This window comes from Apis florea, unplaced genomic scaffold (assembly GCF_048593485.1).
Source record: "Apis florea isolate Af1SG1 unplaced genomic scaffold, ASM4859348v1 contig_3158_pilon, whole genome shotgun sequence".
Taxonomy (NCBI): Eukaryota; Metazoa; Arthropoda; class Insecta; order Hymenoptera; family Apidae; genus Apis; species Apis florea.
In genome coordinates this window covers 6,035,608-6,055,794 of record NW_028256713.1, presented here as the reverse complement: position 1 = coordinate 6,055,794, position 20,187 = coordinate 6,035,608, and the positions used below count along the sequence as shown (strand labels likewise).

The following is a 20,187-nucleotide window of genomic DNA, read 5'->3' as shown; positions in this document are numbered from 1 at the left end:
ACGTTATAAATCATATATATATATATCACCTGTATTCGTTATTAGATATTTATGCAAAATTGTATACAAAAATAAAATATCTATGCATTGTGTTATCTATTTTCCAGCCGCGTTCGTAAAAATTCGTTATTTTTACAATTAAATAATACAATTATACCGTATTATATTTTTGAACTACGTATACGTTTCGTGGACAAAACGAAACTTTATTAAAATCAAATTTCGTATCTCTATAAGAGAATGAATAAATCCGTCTCGCGACTATTAAGCTTGAACAAACAACACGTTTTAACGGCGCGATAAAATTATTCCACGCAAGATTTCAAGCACTTCTCGAGAAAGTCGGGCCACGTATCACGGCGTTTAAATTATTCCGAATTATATGGCCATTTCGATCGAGCGTGGCCGATGTTTTGGCGATATACACGCGAGCGGCGACAAATCGTCACGAAGCCTGTTTCCATTCGGGGCACGATCCGCATCGGTGAAACGAGCCTCGATCGTACGTGCCCCCCCTCGAATTCTTTCTCACGACACGACACGAGAGAGTAGCCAGCTATGATTCACGCCTTTTATCGAGCCACTTAAACGCGTGGTATTCTCCAGCCCCGATAACAACCGCGAAACGTGAACGGAAACGGGCAACACTTTTATCGTTTTCTAAAACTATTTATGGAGTCTTACGCGGAAACGCGGATCGGTCTCCTCGTCCACTTCCTCGATTCCTCAAACGTGTATCTTTGACAACGATTTCCAAGATCTTATCCTCGAGTTGTTTAAAATTTTGCTCGACAATTTCTGCTCTGACAGTTCTTTGTAAGCACGAAGTGATCGTCGAAGAAGGAAAAGAGAAATTTTGGTATTTAATTCAATCGAATAAAGAACGATATGTAAACGATTTAATTTTTTTTGCATCGAATGCGTATAACAATTAAAATTGTATTGTTTATAACGAGTTCTTGACGAGTTCTCGATTATGTTAAGAGATTATAATTGCATAAAATGTTTTACTATTTTATTTTAATTTAAATAATTTATTTTATCTAGAAGATAAAAGTATCAGAGTATTTTTAAATACAGAGGAAGTTGTAAAAGTAGTTGATAGGAAACGACAAATATTACGTAAATAAATTCTACTACTAAAGATTATCTACAAATGCCTCATTCATAAGTTCTTGTGAATGAAATCAATTTCGAACTCGAGGACTTTTTTACTTTAAAAATTCTTTTTTTCAATATTCTACTCAGAACTCAAATTCGTACGATGTGCTTTTGTTTCCAAATAATTTTCATTTCTGGTTCAAATGGAAATATCCTCGAATTTTATTCTCAAATTTACTTTACTACCTTTGATAAAAGTATTCTACAACTCGAAGATCAAATATTTCTTTAATTCTCTTCAATTTCGAACGTAGTAATCCACATACGAGAAATTTAAAATGCTAAAATTCTGTTCTTAAATAAAGTTTTCCAGAGATTCCATTTAATCGTGGCGAAGAATCTAATTTCGAAGAAGAAACTTTGAATTTTCAAGAACTTTCCTCCCAGACGTATCAATATTCCATTCTAATCTAAAAATAAAAAAAGCAAGCAAGGATGAACTGTGTCAAGATTGGAAGATTTTAAAAATAATATTGCACCATTGGAAGAGAGTAAATAGTCTCAAGAATTTCCCCACTCTACTCTAATCCAAACGTACAAATTCTTAGAGTAAACGAAGATGACTATCGCAACGTCGAAGAATCGAATTTTGAAGAGTGGAACAGGTGGTTATGGCACGATCCACACCGATGAATCATATAAGATGCGTGAGATTCTCCCGCAAGGGAGGAGATACGAGCACGACCAAAGTGATTCACCTTTTCCCGCCAGCTTATCACCATCTTTTAAAAATTCTTTCACGCGTATGACGTAATCAACACTCTCATCTATGGAAAATTGTTATCAAGGTTCAATGAGAAAAATCGAGCTGCCATTAGTCAGCCTGAGATCGAAGTGAGAACCATTTAGAAACATTTTACGGTATATTATCGGTGGTGTTACGATGTATTTGTGTAATTTCACGTTTCGATATAATTAAATTATTAAGGGTTTTCAAAATTAAAGATTTTGGATCGTCGTTTAATTTTTTCTTTATCAATTTTATAATGTACGATTACGAGGATTCGATTCCCCTATGATTAATTTCCGCTAGAGGAGAATACGTGACGTCACGTTATTCCCACTACGATTGCTGCATTAGAGGAATGTCACGTGACGCGATGCAACGCTTGGCTTTGGCGGACGCCTAGTCACGTGACTCTGCGAGAATTCATCATAGGGGAATATTTTCCTGTGAAAATTCACTATAGGGGCATTGAACTGTTTTTTAGAGAGGATGGATAATACTCTGCAAATAGATCCAATTGCTTAATATTTTATAAATTATTTACTACACTGTTAAATGTGTAAAAATACATTAATATATATTAAGGATCAATATTTTTAAAATGAAGAAATTATTTAGGAATTAAATGAAAATGATTGCCTTCCCGGAGGCATGAAAGGTTGTCCATTGTACTATTTGCAGCATTTGTACTGTAGGAAATTCAAATATTATCACATTATGATATTTTATAATTCTTTATGAATGAGATACACGTAACTAAACAATATATGTTCTATATGTTCCAGAAATTCAAAACTCAAATGTTGATATTAAATGCTTGGGTGAAATTTAATCGTCCAGACGGTGGTGTCCACCATTTCTTGAATTTCAATGCTACACTCTCAATGTATAATGTAAGATGCAAGGTTTGTATTAATATCCTTCACAATTTTCTCTTTCGTGCTACGATATTGAGAAAGTGAGAAAGAGTGGATTAAACGTTCTTTTGAAACGTAACAACAATACTACTTTGGAATATTAATTTTGCATTAATCCGTTTTTTCTTTTTCACATATATAAAATAAATACCTTCCATCAACAAATCGACTGAATTCAGCTAAGCAAATAATAACAATAAAAAGGATAAACTAATTTAGATACCTGTAGACCCCTGATTCCCTTGCATATTAATTTCTTCCATTGCTAATTTTTTTAACGCGACAAATTGGCGCGAAATTCTGAGAATAATTCCAACTCGTTGCGTATTTTTCCGCGTAAAGCGCGGCCACGAGCACGCGCAGCATGAACGAACGAGCCGGATGAATGGACGGGCTGTGAATCATTCGTGGAGGAAGTTCAAGGTCGTACGTTACGATACCGAGCCACGTGCTTCTGTATCGTATTGTGCGTGTTATCACAAACGCATAATGCAACACGCGGCCATTCAAAGTTCTTCCTTCGTTCACCGCGTTTCTTTACGTCCAAGACGATGTCGATGACCCATTACATATTGGGCTTCCTTGGATTCGTTAATTATTCGATAATTGATTTTTTTTTAGGAAGAGAGGAGGAAAGCATATATTGAGATTTGATGGTGTTTATGGAAGGGTTATTTGAAAAATAATCTCGTGAATATAATAATAATTAATTTGTGATATTATATCGATAAAATATATAGGAATGATGAAAGAAGAAAAGTAGCGCGTATGTTATTATGGTTTTATGGAGTGAAGTTTTGATAGTTTAAAAATTTTTTTCTTATTTAATATTAACCCTCAAAGATTCTCGTGAGCGAAACGTTACCTTTTGGAAACTTGAATGATAGAAACGTGTCTTACTTGATCCTAAAGAGGACACAACGAACTTACCCAAACTTACCCTATTTTGAAAAACCAAATTAATTTACAAATAAATTGCGAATTTACAATCAAATTATCATCAAGCACACAAAAAATTCAAATTGCTTCAAAGTATAATTCCGCGATTCAAACAGCAATTCCAATAAATTTTTCTTTAATAGTTAATCGATTAAGAAAAAGAGGAAGAAAAGAAACATACTCGAAACCTAATTACACGGTCCCGGCCGTGATAAACAGCCGAATTCTTTTCGTCGGATTCTTTTCTTCGCGCCTTCGTGATTCATATACATCGCGAGTCGAAGCGTCCCGAAAAATGGAGGATCAGGCGGAGGAAGAGGCGGCAAGAAATTCGGTTGAGTCACTCACTCCACGGTTGGCGCATCGAAACGCTAACTTCCCATACCGACCCTTTGGCGGATGAGTCACCGAGGAATTCCACACGTGCACCACGAGAGGAGAACACCCCTTTCTCACCTCTGGGTCAGTGGACATTACCGCGGTTTTGCCTCGAGCAGATCGTCTCGAACGACGACACGAGTTACATGTACGCGTTTCGTTTTTATTTGGAAAGGAACTTTGAAGATCTCTTTTCCTTCGTCAAAAAGAGGGAGAGGAAGTAATCTTTTCATCAGATCATTTGGCAGAATTGAATATTTGGTAGCGGTTTTGGGAGATTATTTTGAGTATTTATGTGATTAGAGAGTGAAACTGAAAAATGCTTCTAATCTCGAGGATTCTCGATTTGAAGGATCGTCCAGAATTCTTTCTTCATTTTCCACCATATCCATCCTCTCGAAAATAAAATTCTCCTAGCACAGTTTTCAATAAAAAAAAAAAAATAAGAGGAAAGCGATTAAAAAAATTGTGTCAAGTATTAATCTTAAAATTCCAAATTCTCTTAAATTCCTAATAATTCATCCACGCGAACAGACAAGCATCTACGCCCCAAAATTCCTGTTTCTCAACACTTACAGGCTCTCGTCTATTCCGATCCTGCTCGAGTGGACGAGGAGAGCTCCTTCGATCGAGTTTCGCGACGCGTGAGTCACACACCGGCTGTGAAAGTCGAGGGCTCATCTCGATTGTTGTACGCGCCATGAGAGGACTAACGATCGGTTGGTTCACCGTTACAACGACCAGACAACACGGTGCGTGGCGAGCCAATGGCAGCCAGGCCACCGCGAAATTCCATGGAACTTCCGTTCAACCGCGTTCCAGAATTCTTAACGAGATGAATTGCGACCGAGACTTCTCGTTTCTTCGAGAAATTTTTTTTCTTTTCGACTCTTAGTGTTTTTTTTTTAAAGGAAAAGTTAGCAGTTCGGTTCGTATAAATAATAATAAAAAGACTTTTGCAGTATCAGCAAAGAGAATTTATCTCGATAGAAGAAAAATAATCGAAGAAATAAAAAAGAAAGAAAGTGAATCTTTCTAGAAGTTCTTAATGTCTGTCATTTTTTTTAAAAATAAATAAAAGAACCGTATTTCTAAATCAATTTTTTTTAGAGATGCGTGTTAAAACGCGGATATCGCAGAATAGGAAAAAAATTTCCATCCTTTGATTCGATCGTTCCACGTTTAACTCCAATTTAATTCCAACGATAGGTTTCACGGGGGCGACAAAGGAATAACAGATGCCTACCTGCTAGTTTCATCCTTTCTTTCTTTCTTTGGGACGGTTCTTTAGAATGATAATACTCGTAAAGATTCAATAGAAAAGAAGATGGACTCACCTGAAACACACAAAGAAAAAGATTTACGTTTAGATATGATTTATCGAGAGTGGCTCGAGAATTAAATAATATGATTCTAATTACGTTCCTGCGTTCACGATTTTCTTTTTCTAAAATTATTCATAATGTGATTTTGATTGAAAAAATTGAATAAATTGTAAATTCCATATTTAATGACTCTACTCATTTTTAAGTACGCTGATCGCACGTAAAATCGACCGCCTATTTGTATTCTTTCAGAAAACCGAGCATTACCATGCCTTCTCACGCGTAGATCCCTTCCAAATTCTCATAACTTTTCCACATTCTCGTTCACATCTTCCTTCTTCAAACGCATCTATCAGAATCCAAATCCACGAGAATGAAAATCTTAAAATTAATACCACACTTCCTCGAATCAACAAAGAATCTTCAATGATAAAACAAAAATATCCTTAAATAACAAACTTTCGCAATCCAAATCGTGGATCCAAGAAGGATCAAATCAATCGTCGAACGAGCTCAACTCTCGAGCAATTTCAAATAAATAACCTTTTCTCGTTCGAAAAAATTTTTGGAAAAAAAATCATCTTTTGCAAAATCGAAGAGCAGCACGGAAAGGAGAGCGAAGAGGAGAGAAAGGGGTGCGCGTGGGTGTCGCTAATCAGCAATGGCGCCACTCGAGTGGATTATCAACCTGCGAGAGTCTCGAGGCCAGTTGAGTTCGAGAGGAAAGAGAGAGAGAGAGAGAGAGTGTTGGCAAAGTGGAGGGCGAGACGAAGAAACGAGATCTGTAAACCGCGATGTAAATGACCGCGGTCACGGTTGGTTACGTCAGACAACGGTGTGAGCGCACCTTTACGACTGAAAAATTCCTCCACCAATTTGTTATAATCGACCGAGAAAAATCGAGAGGGAAGATTTTTCAGGATTTTCGTGCCGCTGGCCGTGTTTGGGATTAATCATTGAAACCTTGAAGGGGTTGATTAGGAAAAGGAAGTTAGAAAGAAAGGTGAGCTGGAAGGATAGGAATATTTTCTGAATTTTAATGATCAGGAAAATTGATGAGAGTTTTTACGTCGTTGGATTGGTTTGGGATTAATTATTAGGAAGTCTCAAAAGAAGTTGATTAGAAAAAATGATTAGTGATTAGAAAAAAAAGTGAGAATTGTTGAGAAAATCGCGTAGTAAGTGATATTGATTATCGAAGGGATTATTGGAAGAAAGGGTAATATATTTTAAAGTAAGAAAGTTTATAAACTTCGTGAATAGATTAAATATCTAAAATGAATTCTATCTGAATTTAATTTACTTCTCGATATAAAATTTTTGAACGATACATTTATTTTCATGGAATTAAATCATTTCGAATAATATTATCCTGTTTTCAACAAGAGAGATGTAGTTAGACGTCTCGATCGATTTATCAAATTGAGACAGACAAATTGAGCCCTCGATTATTCTTCCCGCTTAGAACAGAACGTTGAAAAGGAAGAAAAACTAACAGCCTTCGTGTGAAACGATAAACCAATGACAGACTGATTTTATTGCAGATTTCTCGTGGATTTTAATCCAGAGATTCGTGACATCTTAATGCTCCCTCCAATCTACGTTCCTTTCTCCAATTTACAAATCATAATCGTCTAAATTATTTTTATCTTTCTTCCATTTAATTTTCGTGAAATTATAAAAAATCAATCAATTCTTTGTTCTTAGTTTAATTCTTCTTTCAAAAGAAACAAAATTTGCAATATTCTCGAAAATTACTTTTTCGCTATATCCAAGGAAACTATTGTAGCAACTACTCTCGACACGATGTCTACTTACGAAGAATTTTTTTTTCAAATACATTTATATACCTTACTTCCAAAAATGGGAGGGAAAAAGAAAAAAATTACATTAACTCAATTGATAATTCACCGAAACACGGTACACACACATGTAGAAATAAATTCTTTATATTCCTTCCATACACTTTGAATATAAACCGCAATTTGGGTCACGTTACGCGTCCCACAAACGTATCTCGAATTAAAAAAGACTTAAAAAAAAAAAAAAAAAAAAGCAAGCAGCAAGGAAAAAAAGGGAGGGAGGGAGAAAAAAGAAAAATGTCAAGAGCTCGACTAACGCGAGTTAATGGTCGTCAGATCGTAATTGCGAACAGAAATAGAGAGAAATAATGGTCGAATCGATTAACCGCAAAAAGGACACTATCATTTTTTCTTTTCTCTCTCTCTCTCTCTCTTCACGTATTTTGTACGTGACCGTGGATGCCTTTTCGAGCAATAAGAACGTTCCTCTGTCAAGCAACAGGATTTATGGAGGAAATCTCTAATTGAACTGCTCGTAAACTGTTACGAAACGCAACTCTGTTCCCGTGCCCAATTGTTCTACCTCGTAAAAACTTGTTCGTTTGCGCGTTTTATGTATTAATAAAGAGCGTGTTTCAACGAGTGTCCTTGCCGAAATTCGCTTGTAAATGTTGCTCACTTTTACGATCGTTTGTATTCTTTTTTTTTATTTTTTTATTTTTTATTTTTTAAGAAGAATTTGTTTTTTTTTTCATATTATTTAAAAACTGTTTCTTCTTTGGTAATAGAATACAAAAATTCAAAGTTCGATGAGATAAATAAATGAATTTTTGAAGAAATTGGAAAATTGTAACGATTGATGATTACTTTTTTTTTTTTTTTAAAAAAATTCAAAAAGAAAAATTCGAAAAGTTTGACAAATCTTGTAAAATATAAATATTCTCGAGAGAAGAAAGAAATTGGTAAGAATATATCAGATATAAAAAATTGTTTGAAAATCATCTCTTTCGTAGAAAATATAAGAACAACTAGAAGCATCGACAAAGAGGCTGAGTGAAATAAAAAATATCGAAAGAAAAAAAGAGTTTGAAAATTGGAAATAAAAAGAAAAAAAAAAATTACTACCACTTTATTGAAAGTGTTGGAAAAATATATTAGATATTTTTAATAGATTTCTATTCACTTACATCATCGAACTGCTTCGCAATTACACGAGTTACGCTTCAAACGTGTTACAGAATCGAGAAACGCTAATAATGTTACGACGCTCTTAATTACCGTCGGCTAACCGCAAAACCACGTATTACAGTCTATAAATTTCCATTGTCTTGTTATCTCGATGGTATTTCAAACGGGTATAAAGAAAAGTGAAATAAAGTTTTAATAACCTGACAATAAAAAATGGCGCGTTATTTAAAAACATTCTCAAACACATAATTACTAGAATTCTAAATGCAATAAAAACACGATCGTAACCACGTGAAAATTCGTAAAAGTGTTAATTTAATGTAACTTTGTTACATAACACTTATTTTAATTATTAATTGGCATCTTATTTATCATTCCAACGCGATAACTATTGAACATCTTCTAACGCGATAAAGAAATCGCTTTAACTCTATAGAAATTCGTCTAAAAAAAAAAAAAAAAAAAAAAAACAAGATTTTTAATTAATCATTTAACCTCTGCATTATCACCAACTATATTTCTATTGATAATAAAATTATTAATAATAAAAACTCGGGGGGAAAAAAATAAAAAACGAACGTAGAAAGGAGATCTATACAACAATACTTTAGCACGAAGCTAAAGATGTTGAAAAGAGTATGTACGTGAAGAACGGTGGTGAAGACACGTGGAAAAAAAAAGGGGGGGGGGGATAATTAGGCGGTCGAGTTCAGTGAGATGATAATAAACCGATTAACGAACGGATACGAGGCTGTATCCAGTTGTTACAAAGTAAGATATAAATGCCGTGATAAACGGAATCCTCCATTTGCCAAGGAAACCGGCGTTAATTACTTGTCCGTATTAATTGCCTTTAAGTAGGACAATTTTGCGGGACGATCCTATCTAAACACGAGGAAACGACTGTGGTTATTGATTACAACATTTGATAGAAAAAAAAATGATACTTAATTGAGATGGATATCGAGAAAAACTCGTTGACGATTTTCAATTCTCTCTCTTTTTAATTTAATTTCGAGGTATTCGGTTTATCGGTTTAAGAAGCTTTTTAGAAATTTTCTCAGTCAGATGGACGAGGTGGTTTTAAAGGTTATAAAATTAATATTTCAAATTGAAAATTGATTTCCATTGTTTTTTTTTATTTTTTATAATATTCCCAGTGATATTCTATAAAGTAGAGGTAGGCAGACGTGTGTTACGTTTCGCGTTACTTCCATGCTATCAACGTTAATGCATTTCATACGTGGAAGAATGTAAGTAGATGCAAATTTAATCTCTTAACGCTCTCGTCGTTTCAATCATTACATACGTATAGAATATGGAAAATTTCAAAAGCTTTATATGTGATATAATTTTTTAACGACTTTTCCATTTGTTCCATCTGATCTCTAATTAAAATCATATTGATCCTAATTTTATTTTGAATTAACTATTTTGATTAAAATACAAACCGTGCTATACATCTCGTCTTTCATCCATCCATTTCTTCAACTTTTCCATTCCAATTACCCTTACAATCATCAATCACCAATAATTAACACATCGTGTGATAAAATGAAAGGCAACATTTCCAAACTACTTAATTTCCTACTTAAAATACTACACAAAAAAATCCAAATTAAACCAATATAATTCAAAAGAAAAAAAATCACATCCGTTCCAATTTACCATTTTCCAACCCCCCCCCCCCTCTCTTACGAATCACAATTCTTCAAACCAAAAAGAAAAAGAAAAAGAAACGCGTATCTTTCGTTCCAAAGAAGATCGATCGATCCACACACGCACGTGCACGTGCACCCTCGATAAACACCACTCGATAGACGAGTGATCCCCCCCTCCACCCGTCCGCCATTGTCCGTTGAAACGTGTAATCTTAGCGAGCGATGCGTCAACGGGTGACATTTTCGCTTCTGCTAACGCGGCACGCCGCGTGACATTTCTGCGACAACAGAAATACGATTCTCTCGTGGGGACAGAGAGAGCAGGATAGAGACCCGACGCCCACCAGGAAAACCGGTCGCGTGGAACACTCTGCCTATCTTCAAAGAGAAATAGATCCCGCGAGTTCCGCGGTGAGGGAGGGAGGGAGGGAGGGGATACAAAAAGAGGGTGGTATGGCAGGAATGATTTGAATGCGCGATGAGGATGGAAATATTTGTGAGAAATTTTTACGGGCTGTGAGCGATGAGAAATTCTGTGTGTTTTGGAGGAGAATCTTTGAAATTCGAGGCTGGTCGAAAATTGGGGGGAAATAAGAAATGATGATAAATTTTATGATAGAGGGGTAATGATGATGAGATGGATTTTAAGAAATTTCGATGGAATATCAATGATAATGCGTTGTGTAATGCGATGGATGGAAATATAGGTCCAAAGTTATAGAAGATATATATAAATTTTTCGACAACGAAATAAAGGATAAAAGGATAAAAGACAGTTTTAGTTTAGAGTAAATATATTCAAAAATTTCTGTGTAAAATATTAAACAGGCTATATTCTTTCATTTCGTTTTCAACTCGAATATATAAAATAACCTAATTACAGTCAGCTAAGGAATTGAAAAAAAACGAGAATATAATATTTTTTTCGTATAGAAAGAGTAACTGTCGTATTATCTCGTTTAACAAGTAGATACAATATCAGTAGGTAGTTCTGAAAGAGAAGAAGATGCACGTGACGTACGTACGTCAATTCAGAAACCGGAGAAAGTACTGTTTTGAGTTGTAAGGTAATAAAAGAAACGTAGTATTACGTTGTTTTCAATAGGCCAGGCACGTAACGTCGCGTATAACAGCAATATACGAAAATATATTTCTTATTTCTACCAGTTAGAAATCTCTTTTTCTACGGAATTCTCTTCCTTTGCAATTATTACTCGAATATATATATAAATAATATTTTAACGAGATACGTCTCAAACAATACGTTTATTTCGTTTCGACAAGTATCTTTCGATAAAAAAAATTTTTCAAAAAGATGAACGTTTGAAAAGTAGAAACTTCATTGTAAATTATTATTACCCAATTTCCATAATAATTTCATATTCTATCCTCTTTACAACCCTTTGCCCAAAATTCTTAAAATCGAACAGGATTTATCTCCAAAAATACTGTATCTAAATTTTATACCCCTTCAATCGTCCAAAGTTCTTATAATCGAATAATACAATTTATCCAAAACTATTTTACCTAAATTTCCAAATAATTTTCAAATTTCGTATTGCCCTTCAATCATCCAAAATTCCAAAATTCTTACAATCTTATGTTACCCTTCAATCGTCCAAAATTCCAAAATTCTTACAATTTTATACTGCCCTTCAATCGTCCAAAATTCCAAAATTCTTACAATTTTATACTGCCCTTCGATTGTCCAAAATTCCAAAATTCTTACAATTTTATACTGCCCTTCGATTGTCCAAAATTCCAAAATTCTTACAATCTTATATTGCCCTTCGATCGTCCAAAATTTCAAAATTCTTACAATCTTATATTACCGTTCAATCGTCCAAAATTCCAAAATTCTTAACCGACACGATTTATTTCCATCGAAAAAATATTCGATCCATCGAATCGTCTCGGTTTCTACGCGCACGATTCCTTCGAGACGACGGTCCGAGAGCGGATTAAATGGGATCACCAGCCGCGTAAATAATTCTTTCATTTCCCTCCGGGTTCATTCATACCCTCTCCTCGCTTCTTTCCCTCGCCGTCGCCGAGTAATTATCGTTGTTGCGCCAGTTGTCTCCTTCTCTTTCGCCAAAGAGAGGCGGCGTCCTCGAAGCCAGATTAAACGCATCCGGTTCACGCACCGCTTTTGTGAAAGCGTCGAGACGCGTATTACGCGTACCACGTTCCACGAATCGTTTCCAACTTCGATATATTGTATGTGCGCCGCAAGTAGGGACGCTTCCGGGCGTTGCACCGGAAGTAGAGGCGCCCGACACTCGGCGTTCCTCCTCGAGCGCTGTTGCGCGGAAACGGGAAGAGGATACAACAACGCTTTCGTTTCCGTGGTTGAACCCTTCCACTCGTTTCATTTCGAATTTCATTTTTTATAGCTTTCACGCTGACTATAAATGACTGTATAGTTCACGTATAACGTGCGCTAACTCCTCTCCAATCTTTTTGGATTTTCTTGAATTTTTCGGTGAGAAAATTCACCGAATTTACGTGATTACAGTTATTTGGAGATTTGAACATTTGTTGTAGGGTATTAATTGAAATACATCTCCTTATTTTCGAATACGATGAAAATGTACTTGAAAAGTATACTTTTTTTTAGTTCTGTCTATCTTTGAATAATCTAAAAATTTGATAAAATAAGTTTTTTCCTTTGATCCTAACGTAAAATTTCAAAAAAAAAAAAAAAAAAAAATGATCACAATTATTAAAAGTATCTATCACTTTCTTCGAGAACGTATCCCCAAGAGGAGTTCGTCCCAAAGAATTCCAGAGCGGTCTAAAAATTTCCAAAAAAGAAAGAAAAAAAAAAAAAAAAAAAAAAAGAAATAGACCACGAAAACATCCCCAACTCTCGGCAATTTAGTAACAGTTACACTTAACGAGCAACGCCTGTCGCTTGATTGTCTCAACGAGGCGCCTCCTCTACCCTTTTTCACCATGCTCACCTCGAAACAGACGGAGAAACTGTTGGTTGGAAAAAGGAAACGGTCGGTACAGAGGCAAGAGGATTCTTGGTGGAGAGAGAAAGAGAGAGAGCGAACCGCCCACAGAGAGCGGATGCTGGGTCGACAGGGTCACCTCTCCGGCAAAATGAATCTTTTATGCCTCGCTTTTACGACGTCCTCGAGAACACGCCGCTCTCTCTCTCTCTCTCTCTCTCTCTCTCTCTCACCGTTTTCGTTTCACGAGACTGGACCAGACTGGCGAGCGATTAACTTCGCTCGCTTTTACGCGACAGTGTATCGAGATCTGCGCCCCGAACGATGTTTCAGTGTCCGTTTGAAACCACGAAGAATTCGAGTGATTTTTTTAATTTGTCAATTCGTACGTTTCGAACGTTTAAAGTGTTCAGATATTTGAAACTAATAGCGCGATCAATTTTTCTTATAAATGTTTCGCACGATGCGAATGCGATTTTCAGCGAAAATTATCATTCGATGGATTGGAAGAGTAATTTTGTTGAATATAAATTGTTCGCAGTAATTTTTAATTTTTTGAACGAATTCAACGTGTGTGAACGAATATTCGAATCTCGAGTGTTAAAAGCGTGTAAATAAAAAGTGAAGTTATGAAGAAAGAGATAGGAAAAATTGAAGGAATATTTGGCTATTGGCCAAATATAGCTTCTTATTTAATCTGTTCTATATTAAATAAGCTTTCGACGCGAGCAAAAGCGAAAGTGATTCATACTTTGGGAGGTAAAATGTGAAAGGCAGGCATCCTCTTTTAGTAGGAGGACATTGATATTAATGCCGCTTTAACGATCATGAAGCATCCATTTAATGAACGTGATCGTCGCGTGCCACGAGCCACCCTGTTATTCAATTTAATACAGCACCGTCGGCTTTCGATCCCTCCATTTACGAGGCAACGTTTCGTGTTACGTGTAACAGAATTATAGTCTTGTCGGATCTTGGCGATTTGTTAAATTTCATCTTTCGAGAAAATAATTAAAAACTAACGTATCGATTATTTTTATTTAATTCTTCGTATTCTTAACTCTACAATAAAATACACGTATCTTTTTATTTTTATATTATCTTTATCTTATATTTTTACATAATTGTAACATAATATATCATAACCAAGCGGAATATTAATAATCCCCGATGTTGGGTTAATTTTAATTCGAAAATAAATATATATTTTTCAAATATATATAAAACACTAGTTTATAATATCTGAATTTAATACGAATTAAAATCCAACACTGTCCGATTGTTAACGATTAAAGATATTAATTAATAGTGATTAACTTTGCTAACTAATTTTCTTCTTTCATAGGTTTGAATTGAAAATAGATTACTTATTACACTGGACAGTAATTAATGAGGAGTAGTTATCAGTCTTACTGCCTAACTGCGTCTTTACTTTTTTAACATAAAAGTTTTCCAAGAAATCTTTTATATGTATCTTTGTAAATATATTTTGTAACATTTTTTGACAACAACCTTTCCACTATCAATTGGTCGGTGAACCAAAAACAAATTATACCACGTATGAAGCTACGAACGACCCATCCGACACATCCAATAAAAATGAATAGCGAATGAGGGAGACTAACGAGCAGCAGAAGAAGAATATTTCGCGCGAATGTTTTCCTGCCACACGGGAAACGTTGCTAAATTTAAACGAGACCTAAATTCGACGCGTTTAAAACGAGACAAAGTCGAATGCAACAGCCAGTTTCTCGTCGACGTCAGAAAAATTGGACACAGTTGGAACACGTGTTTCACGAGGCCATTTTTGATTACTTCGAGCCACCAAAACGATTTTATAATTGTTTCGCGTATGAATTCCAAACACTTTTTTCTTCTTCTTGCTTTAAGATTTTATCAATTTAAAAGAAGATTATTATAATTTCAGAAGTTGGATTTAATATATTAGGTTGGAGCATGTGATGTATTAAAAAAGGAGAAATTTGCTATGAATAACATGTAAATTAAAGTATTATCTACTTAACCTCAAAACTCAAAACTAGTTCAGCAAATTTCATATATATATCCAAGATAGCTAATCTCTGAATTACATACTTACATTGCTTATTGGCGGAATGCTTATGTATAATTAAAATTAAATTCCTTAAGAAACGTTAATATATATATTTTTTAAATCAACAGATCAACCATCGAACGTAAAAGCTAATTTAACCATTAATTATAAATAAATGGATATTTGGATAACCATTTTCACATTCTCGTTAATAATTTTTATGAACGAGAAAACGTTGAGAAACACTGCCATAAATGGTACTAGAGCAAAGCTAGGAATTCGTGAATAAATAGATCACGTAGTGGAACCTTTTTTTGGGAACAGAATCGCAGGCTGAGTTTAACAAACTCGGTCTGGTTTCAAGTTACGTAAGCCATCGGGAGTTTGCGAATCGCCGGAAAAGATTACCAGACGTAGCCGGTCGAAATAACTTTGGCGACTGGCCAGCGAAAAAAAATGTCGGTTCCACGATTGTTTCGCGCTCGCGAATTTGCCTCGCGATGAAACACGGTCACGTTCATGGTCGTGTGGAATGAACATGGCGGAATTCATAAATTTCCACGAGAATTGTAAAGCTAGTGACGTTTCTTTTTTTTTTTTTTTTTTACTTATCGTATTTACTTTTTCTCACGGAAAAATGTTGATGGTTAGGTTAGGTTCAGCAATATCCGTCATTAGTTTGAAACATATGAAATGTTGATCGAAAATTTAAATTTGATTTTCGTTATACTTTTGTCAATTTGAAAAAAAAAAAATTTCTATATTTGATTTCCTAATTGAAATTTCCTAAATTTTTAGTAAATTCGTATCATCTGATATTCTAATCTCTAATTAAAGTTTTAAAACAGTGATTATTTATATAATTTAACAATTTTGATTCACGTTATGCAATTTTAAATATTCGATGTAAATTTCTTCCAAATAAATGATGTATCCGCAAAGTTCATGCAGTTCGATTATAAACAGTTCGAATATCCTATTACGCGTATACGTTGAATCTGAAAGGATTCTAACCTAATGTGCGGTGCTATAATATTATTCCGAGAAACTTTTGACGTAATACTAGCTTTAGAGAAGCTTTGACGTAGTGATATGCGTTTTCAAACCAAGCCTAGCAGAGCTCCGACAATATCATTGTTGATGCTATTTTCATTAGGTAGTTTTAGAAAGGCTTCGACATAAAACTACGTTTAGACAGATCAAATTAGAAAAATATCTTTGCTTCCGTCAAATTTTAATACTTGTCAAAAGCATTATGAAAAGAAATTATAATCTCCTATCGTGTGATGTTCGATGTTAAATTTTATTTTATTTTTATTCGATATTTTTGGAAAAATTTGATTTTTTATTAATTTTCAAATAAATTTTTAATTAGATATGAATTTCTTCTACGAATGCAAATATTAACAGAAGGTGTAAAAATTTCGCGTAATTAACCTCTCATTTATTCGAGTGGAAAAAATAGATTTGAATAAAAACACTTTTAACCGAATTATGCTCCACAAGCGTTCTTTCGAAGAACGACGCAACTGGTAAAACCGTTAATCTGATGAGCAGGCCAAGGAACCGAGAATCAGGGACATTGCTTATCGTTAAATCGAGAAACTAGAAATAGTTGGCCATACTCGAATACCGTTCTTGACTACGATTAGAATAGCACAGGTTATACGACTATTTGTGACACGTGTTAACTTTACGAGTATAATAGAACTTCATTTATCTAGATCGATCGATGAACAAACAATTTATGTAATAAGAGATGACTGATTTCCTTTAATGATTGGAATTTCAATTGTAATTCATGTTTTGACAGTGATTTCAATTAATAAGAGTTCGCTTTATCACTCACAAATTAAAATTTCGTTTGAAAAATAAGATTAAAATAAATGCGATTCTACTATACTTTAAGCGGTGCGAAGACAAAATTATGTGTATATATGTATGTTATTTTACTTTGAATAGCGAATTGTGACATGACAAATTGTCTCTTTTGTTTTCTAATTTATAACGTAGTTCGGCATGTGCTTTTAGATAATAAATTAGGGTATTTCGATTAATAATTTAAACGAAGATATTCGGAATAAATACGACTTGTAAATATAAAATGAATTACATTGTCACCGAATGAATTGAGAGGTTAAAACAATGGCGTGAAGTATGTCGCTAAAGGTGGCGTGCATAACGTTTTCGTGAACTATACATAGATATTATCGCACGAAGAAATTGATTTGATATTTGAATTTGGATCGAACTAAATTCGCGAAATTTTACTACTGTTTATAATTCTCGACACATCGTCCGAAATATCGAGGTTACCGAACTCTACGTATAATGTTCAAGGAAAAAGTTGTTTCCAAATGCGCATGTTTACCTTGCTATGTAGACCCGAGAAGAAAGTGCGTCGTGGCGCGGAGTACGACGACATGTTGATCTTGTTGACGACCATTGTCATGGCAGCACCGAAACGTGTTCCCTCGTTCGATCGATTTCTTTCGTTATCTTGACTTTCAATTGGCACGCAACACGTTGTTCCGTGCCAGCATCGACGATCTTTCACTCATTCGAACAGTTCACGCGTGTATTTGTGTCCATATACTAACAAATTCAACGATTCACTGCCTTCTTCCTGTCACATAATCAAAGAATTCTAAAAACGCGGACAGTTGCCGAACTTCTCTGTCATCTTTCGATATTTACGAATCAAATCCTCAAATAAATCCACTCTGTTTTCTAATCTAACAAATTTCTATTGGAACAAAATACTTTTCTAACACTACATCGGAATATAAATTGATTTGAACAACTTTAAGAGCAATGAAAAATCAAAGATACGAAATATCGGAGAAGGAAAAACGGAGAGCAAGAACACAACTAAGACGAAGTACGCGCAACACTGACTGCGGCGCCCGGTACACCGCACTATATAGCCTCCCCCACTCACCGCTAGCGTGACCAATGAAAAAGCAGCTCGGTTCTTGCAGCAAGTCGGCGCGTAGATACGAATAGTGGTGGCGTATCTGGATGAGCGGTAGTTTCGCCGTGACCTTCGAACTTGGAGGGCTGTGTCTAGCGTGATGCAAAGCAACCATAAGAAGGGATAGAATGTCTATCATTGGAGGCTATTCGTTGGAAATAATATGAAAAGTCTGTGGTAGGGTAGAAAGGCTGGAATATACACGAATGACGACTTTTATCGATTGGTAGCTGCCGCCATAGATCTCTTGGTATCAAGATTTTGTGCTTTTTTTTTTTTTACGCTATCAACCATTGTTAATTTGACAGATGGGCAATCATGGAAACTTGCCAATTTCCAGGGAAAAAAATTCTTTTGAATGACAATAGAATCGAAAGTTTGATAACAAAAAAAGTATTATTTAAATAATAAATGATTCGATCCACTTTGCGTTTAAACACGATGTTATGTAATATCAAATCGTACAATCGTAGATGTCTTGAAAAGAGTTTCCGGTAAATTTTGAATCTTTTTATCGAAATACCATTTTTTTAAATCTCGGTGTTAATTCGTATAAAACCGAGATTTAATCTTAGCTTTTTGTGAGAATTCAAATAAAACGTGTCTTGAACACCTTCAATATTTGATTTTTAATACCTGCAGGCTAGTTCTGCGTGGGTTTTGGCACATTTCACGGATTCTCGACGAATGCATAAATTCGACTATATTATCGCACACAGGGTAATAAATATGCTGCATCTCAATGTCGAAGTTTTACGATATATTCCATTTAAAAACTTCTTATTATTTCATTGCGTTACATCATTCTAAACTGAAGACGAACTTGTTAGCACACGCCGCATATTTGTCGAACACATTATTTGTTTCACGATAAAGATTTTCGAATTCTACTTAATAAATTACTTATTATTTTTACTCGAAAGTCTCAATATTAGATATAATTTCCCAATATTTCAATACTTCAAACGAATAAAGCAACGAACAATGAAATAACGAAACCGATATAACTCTAACTAAACAAGCAACTTGATGTACAACAATGAAATATTTTTCAAACGGGAAAAGTAAGAGAGGGATTCATTTGAAAGCTTCAACATTCTATTATAAAAGTTTACATGGAAATTACCAAGTCTGCAATGAATAGAATGAAGGAATAGGAAGAGAGAGAGAGAGAGAGAGAGAGAGAGAAAAGACACTTCACCCATGAATATTCCCATCTCGTTACGAATCACGTAATGGATAGACAAGCATCACAAGCTGTGGAGTAAAAGCGTCACCTTGCCAACAGCGATTCTGACTGTTGATTCTCCTCGATGATAACCATGACTTCCACTAGATACCAGACCTGTAATTTTCTGTGGCAACTTGTACGAGTGGTATGCAAACGAATGCCACCGCCTGGGAACATGAGAACCTCCCTCCTCCCTTCCAGCCCTACAACGCTTCCCATTTGCGATATTGCGCTTGTATATTTCGACGCTGGCTATTACGAAAGAGATCAGAGAACGATTTAATCCTTCGCGTCAACATTCAAATTCTTATTCAACTTTTAATTTTTTACGGATTTTAGATAACAAAAGTTGGATATACAGATAAATCGATAATAAATAGGAAATGATTTAATATTTTTTTTCAACGGAAGAATTTTAAATGAATCGGTTGTAAAAAAGATACTTACGCATATTTCATCGTGGAATTTGGATTAAAATAAAATGTTTCTTGTTCCACGACCAAATCATCATCTCGGTGACGTGTTTCTAGAGATTTTATTTCGAGGGGAGGGGAAAAAAAAAAAAAAAATTGCTCGTTAATTTTTGACAAACCCTTCACGGAAAGGGCGCCAACGGGTCGGAAAAATCCCGACGTTGGCAAGAAACAGCTGTCCTCCCAATGACGAAGCTGAGAGAGAGACGAACTCGCTTAAAGGGGTGAAGGATCGGTGAGGATGAAAACTGTCACTTTCTCAAAAATCGAGTTTCCAAAAGGAAAGAAGAAAAAAAATCACGAAAATTGGAAACAATTTTTCAGAGAAGCGTGAGTCAAGATTTTAAATTAAACTTACCACGGTAAAAACTGCGATGGAAAATTTAATTTTATCAAAA

The 20,187-nt window shown here is 35.0% G+C and overlaps 1 protein-coding gene across 3 annotated transcripts in view; it reads right to left on the bottom strand.

The window, feature by feature from the left end:
- Positions 1 to 20,187, bottom strand: part of Sarm (sterile alpha and armadillo motif) — a 118,568-nt gene that overhangs the window by 46,016 nt on the left and 52,365 nt on the right. Inside the window, exon 1 of one of the 3 annotated variants that reach the window (XR_015292420.1) lies at positions 17,483 to 18,010. The exons of the other annotated variants lie outside the window; for them this stretch is intronic. The gene's annotated coding sequence lies outside the window, so the exon portion shown is untranslated. Of the gene's footprint in view, positions 1 to 17,482; positions 18,011 to 20,187 lie in introns of those variants that run through there. 3 annotated transcript variants of the gene reach the window in all.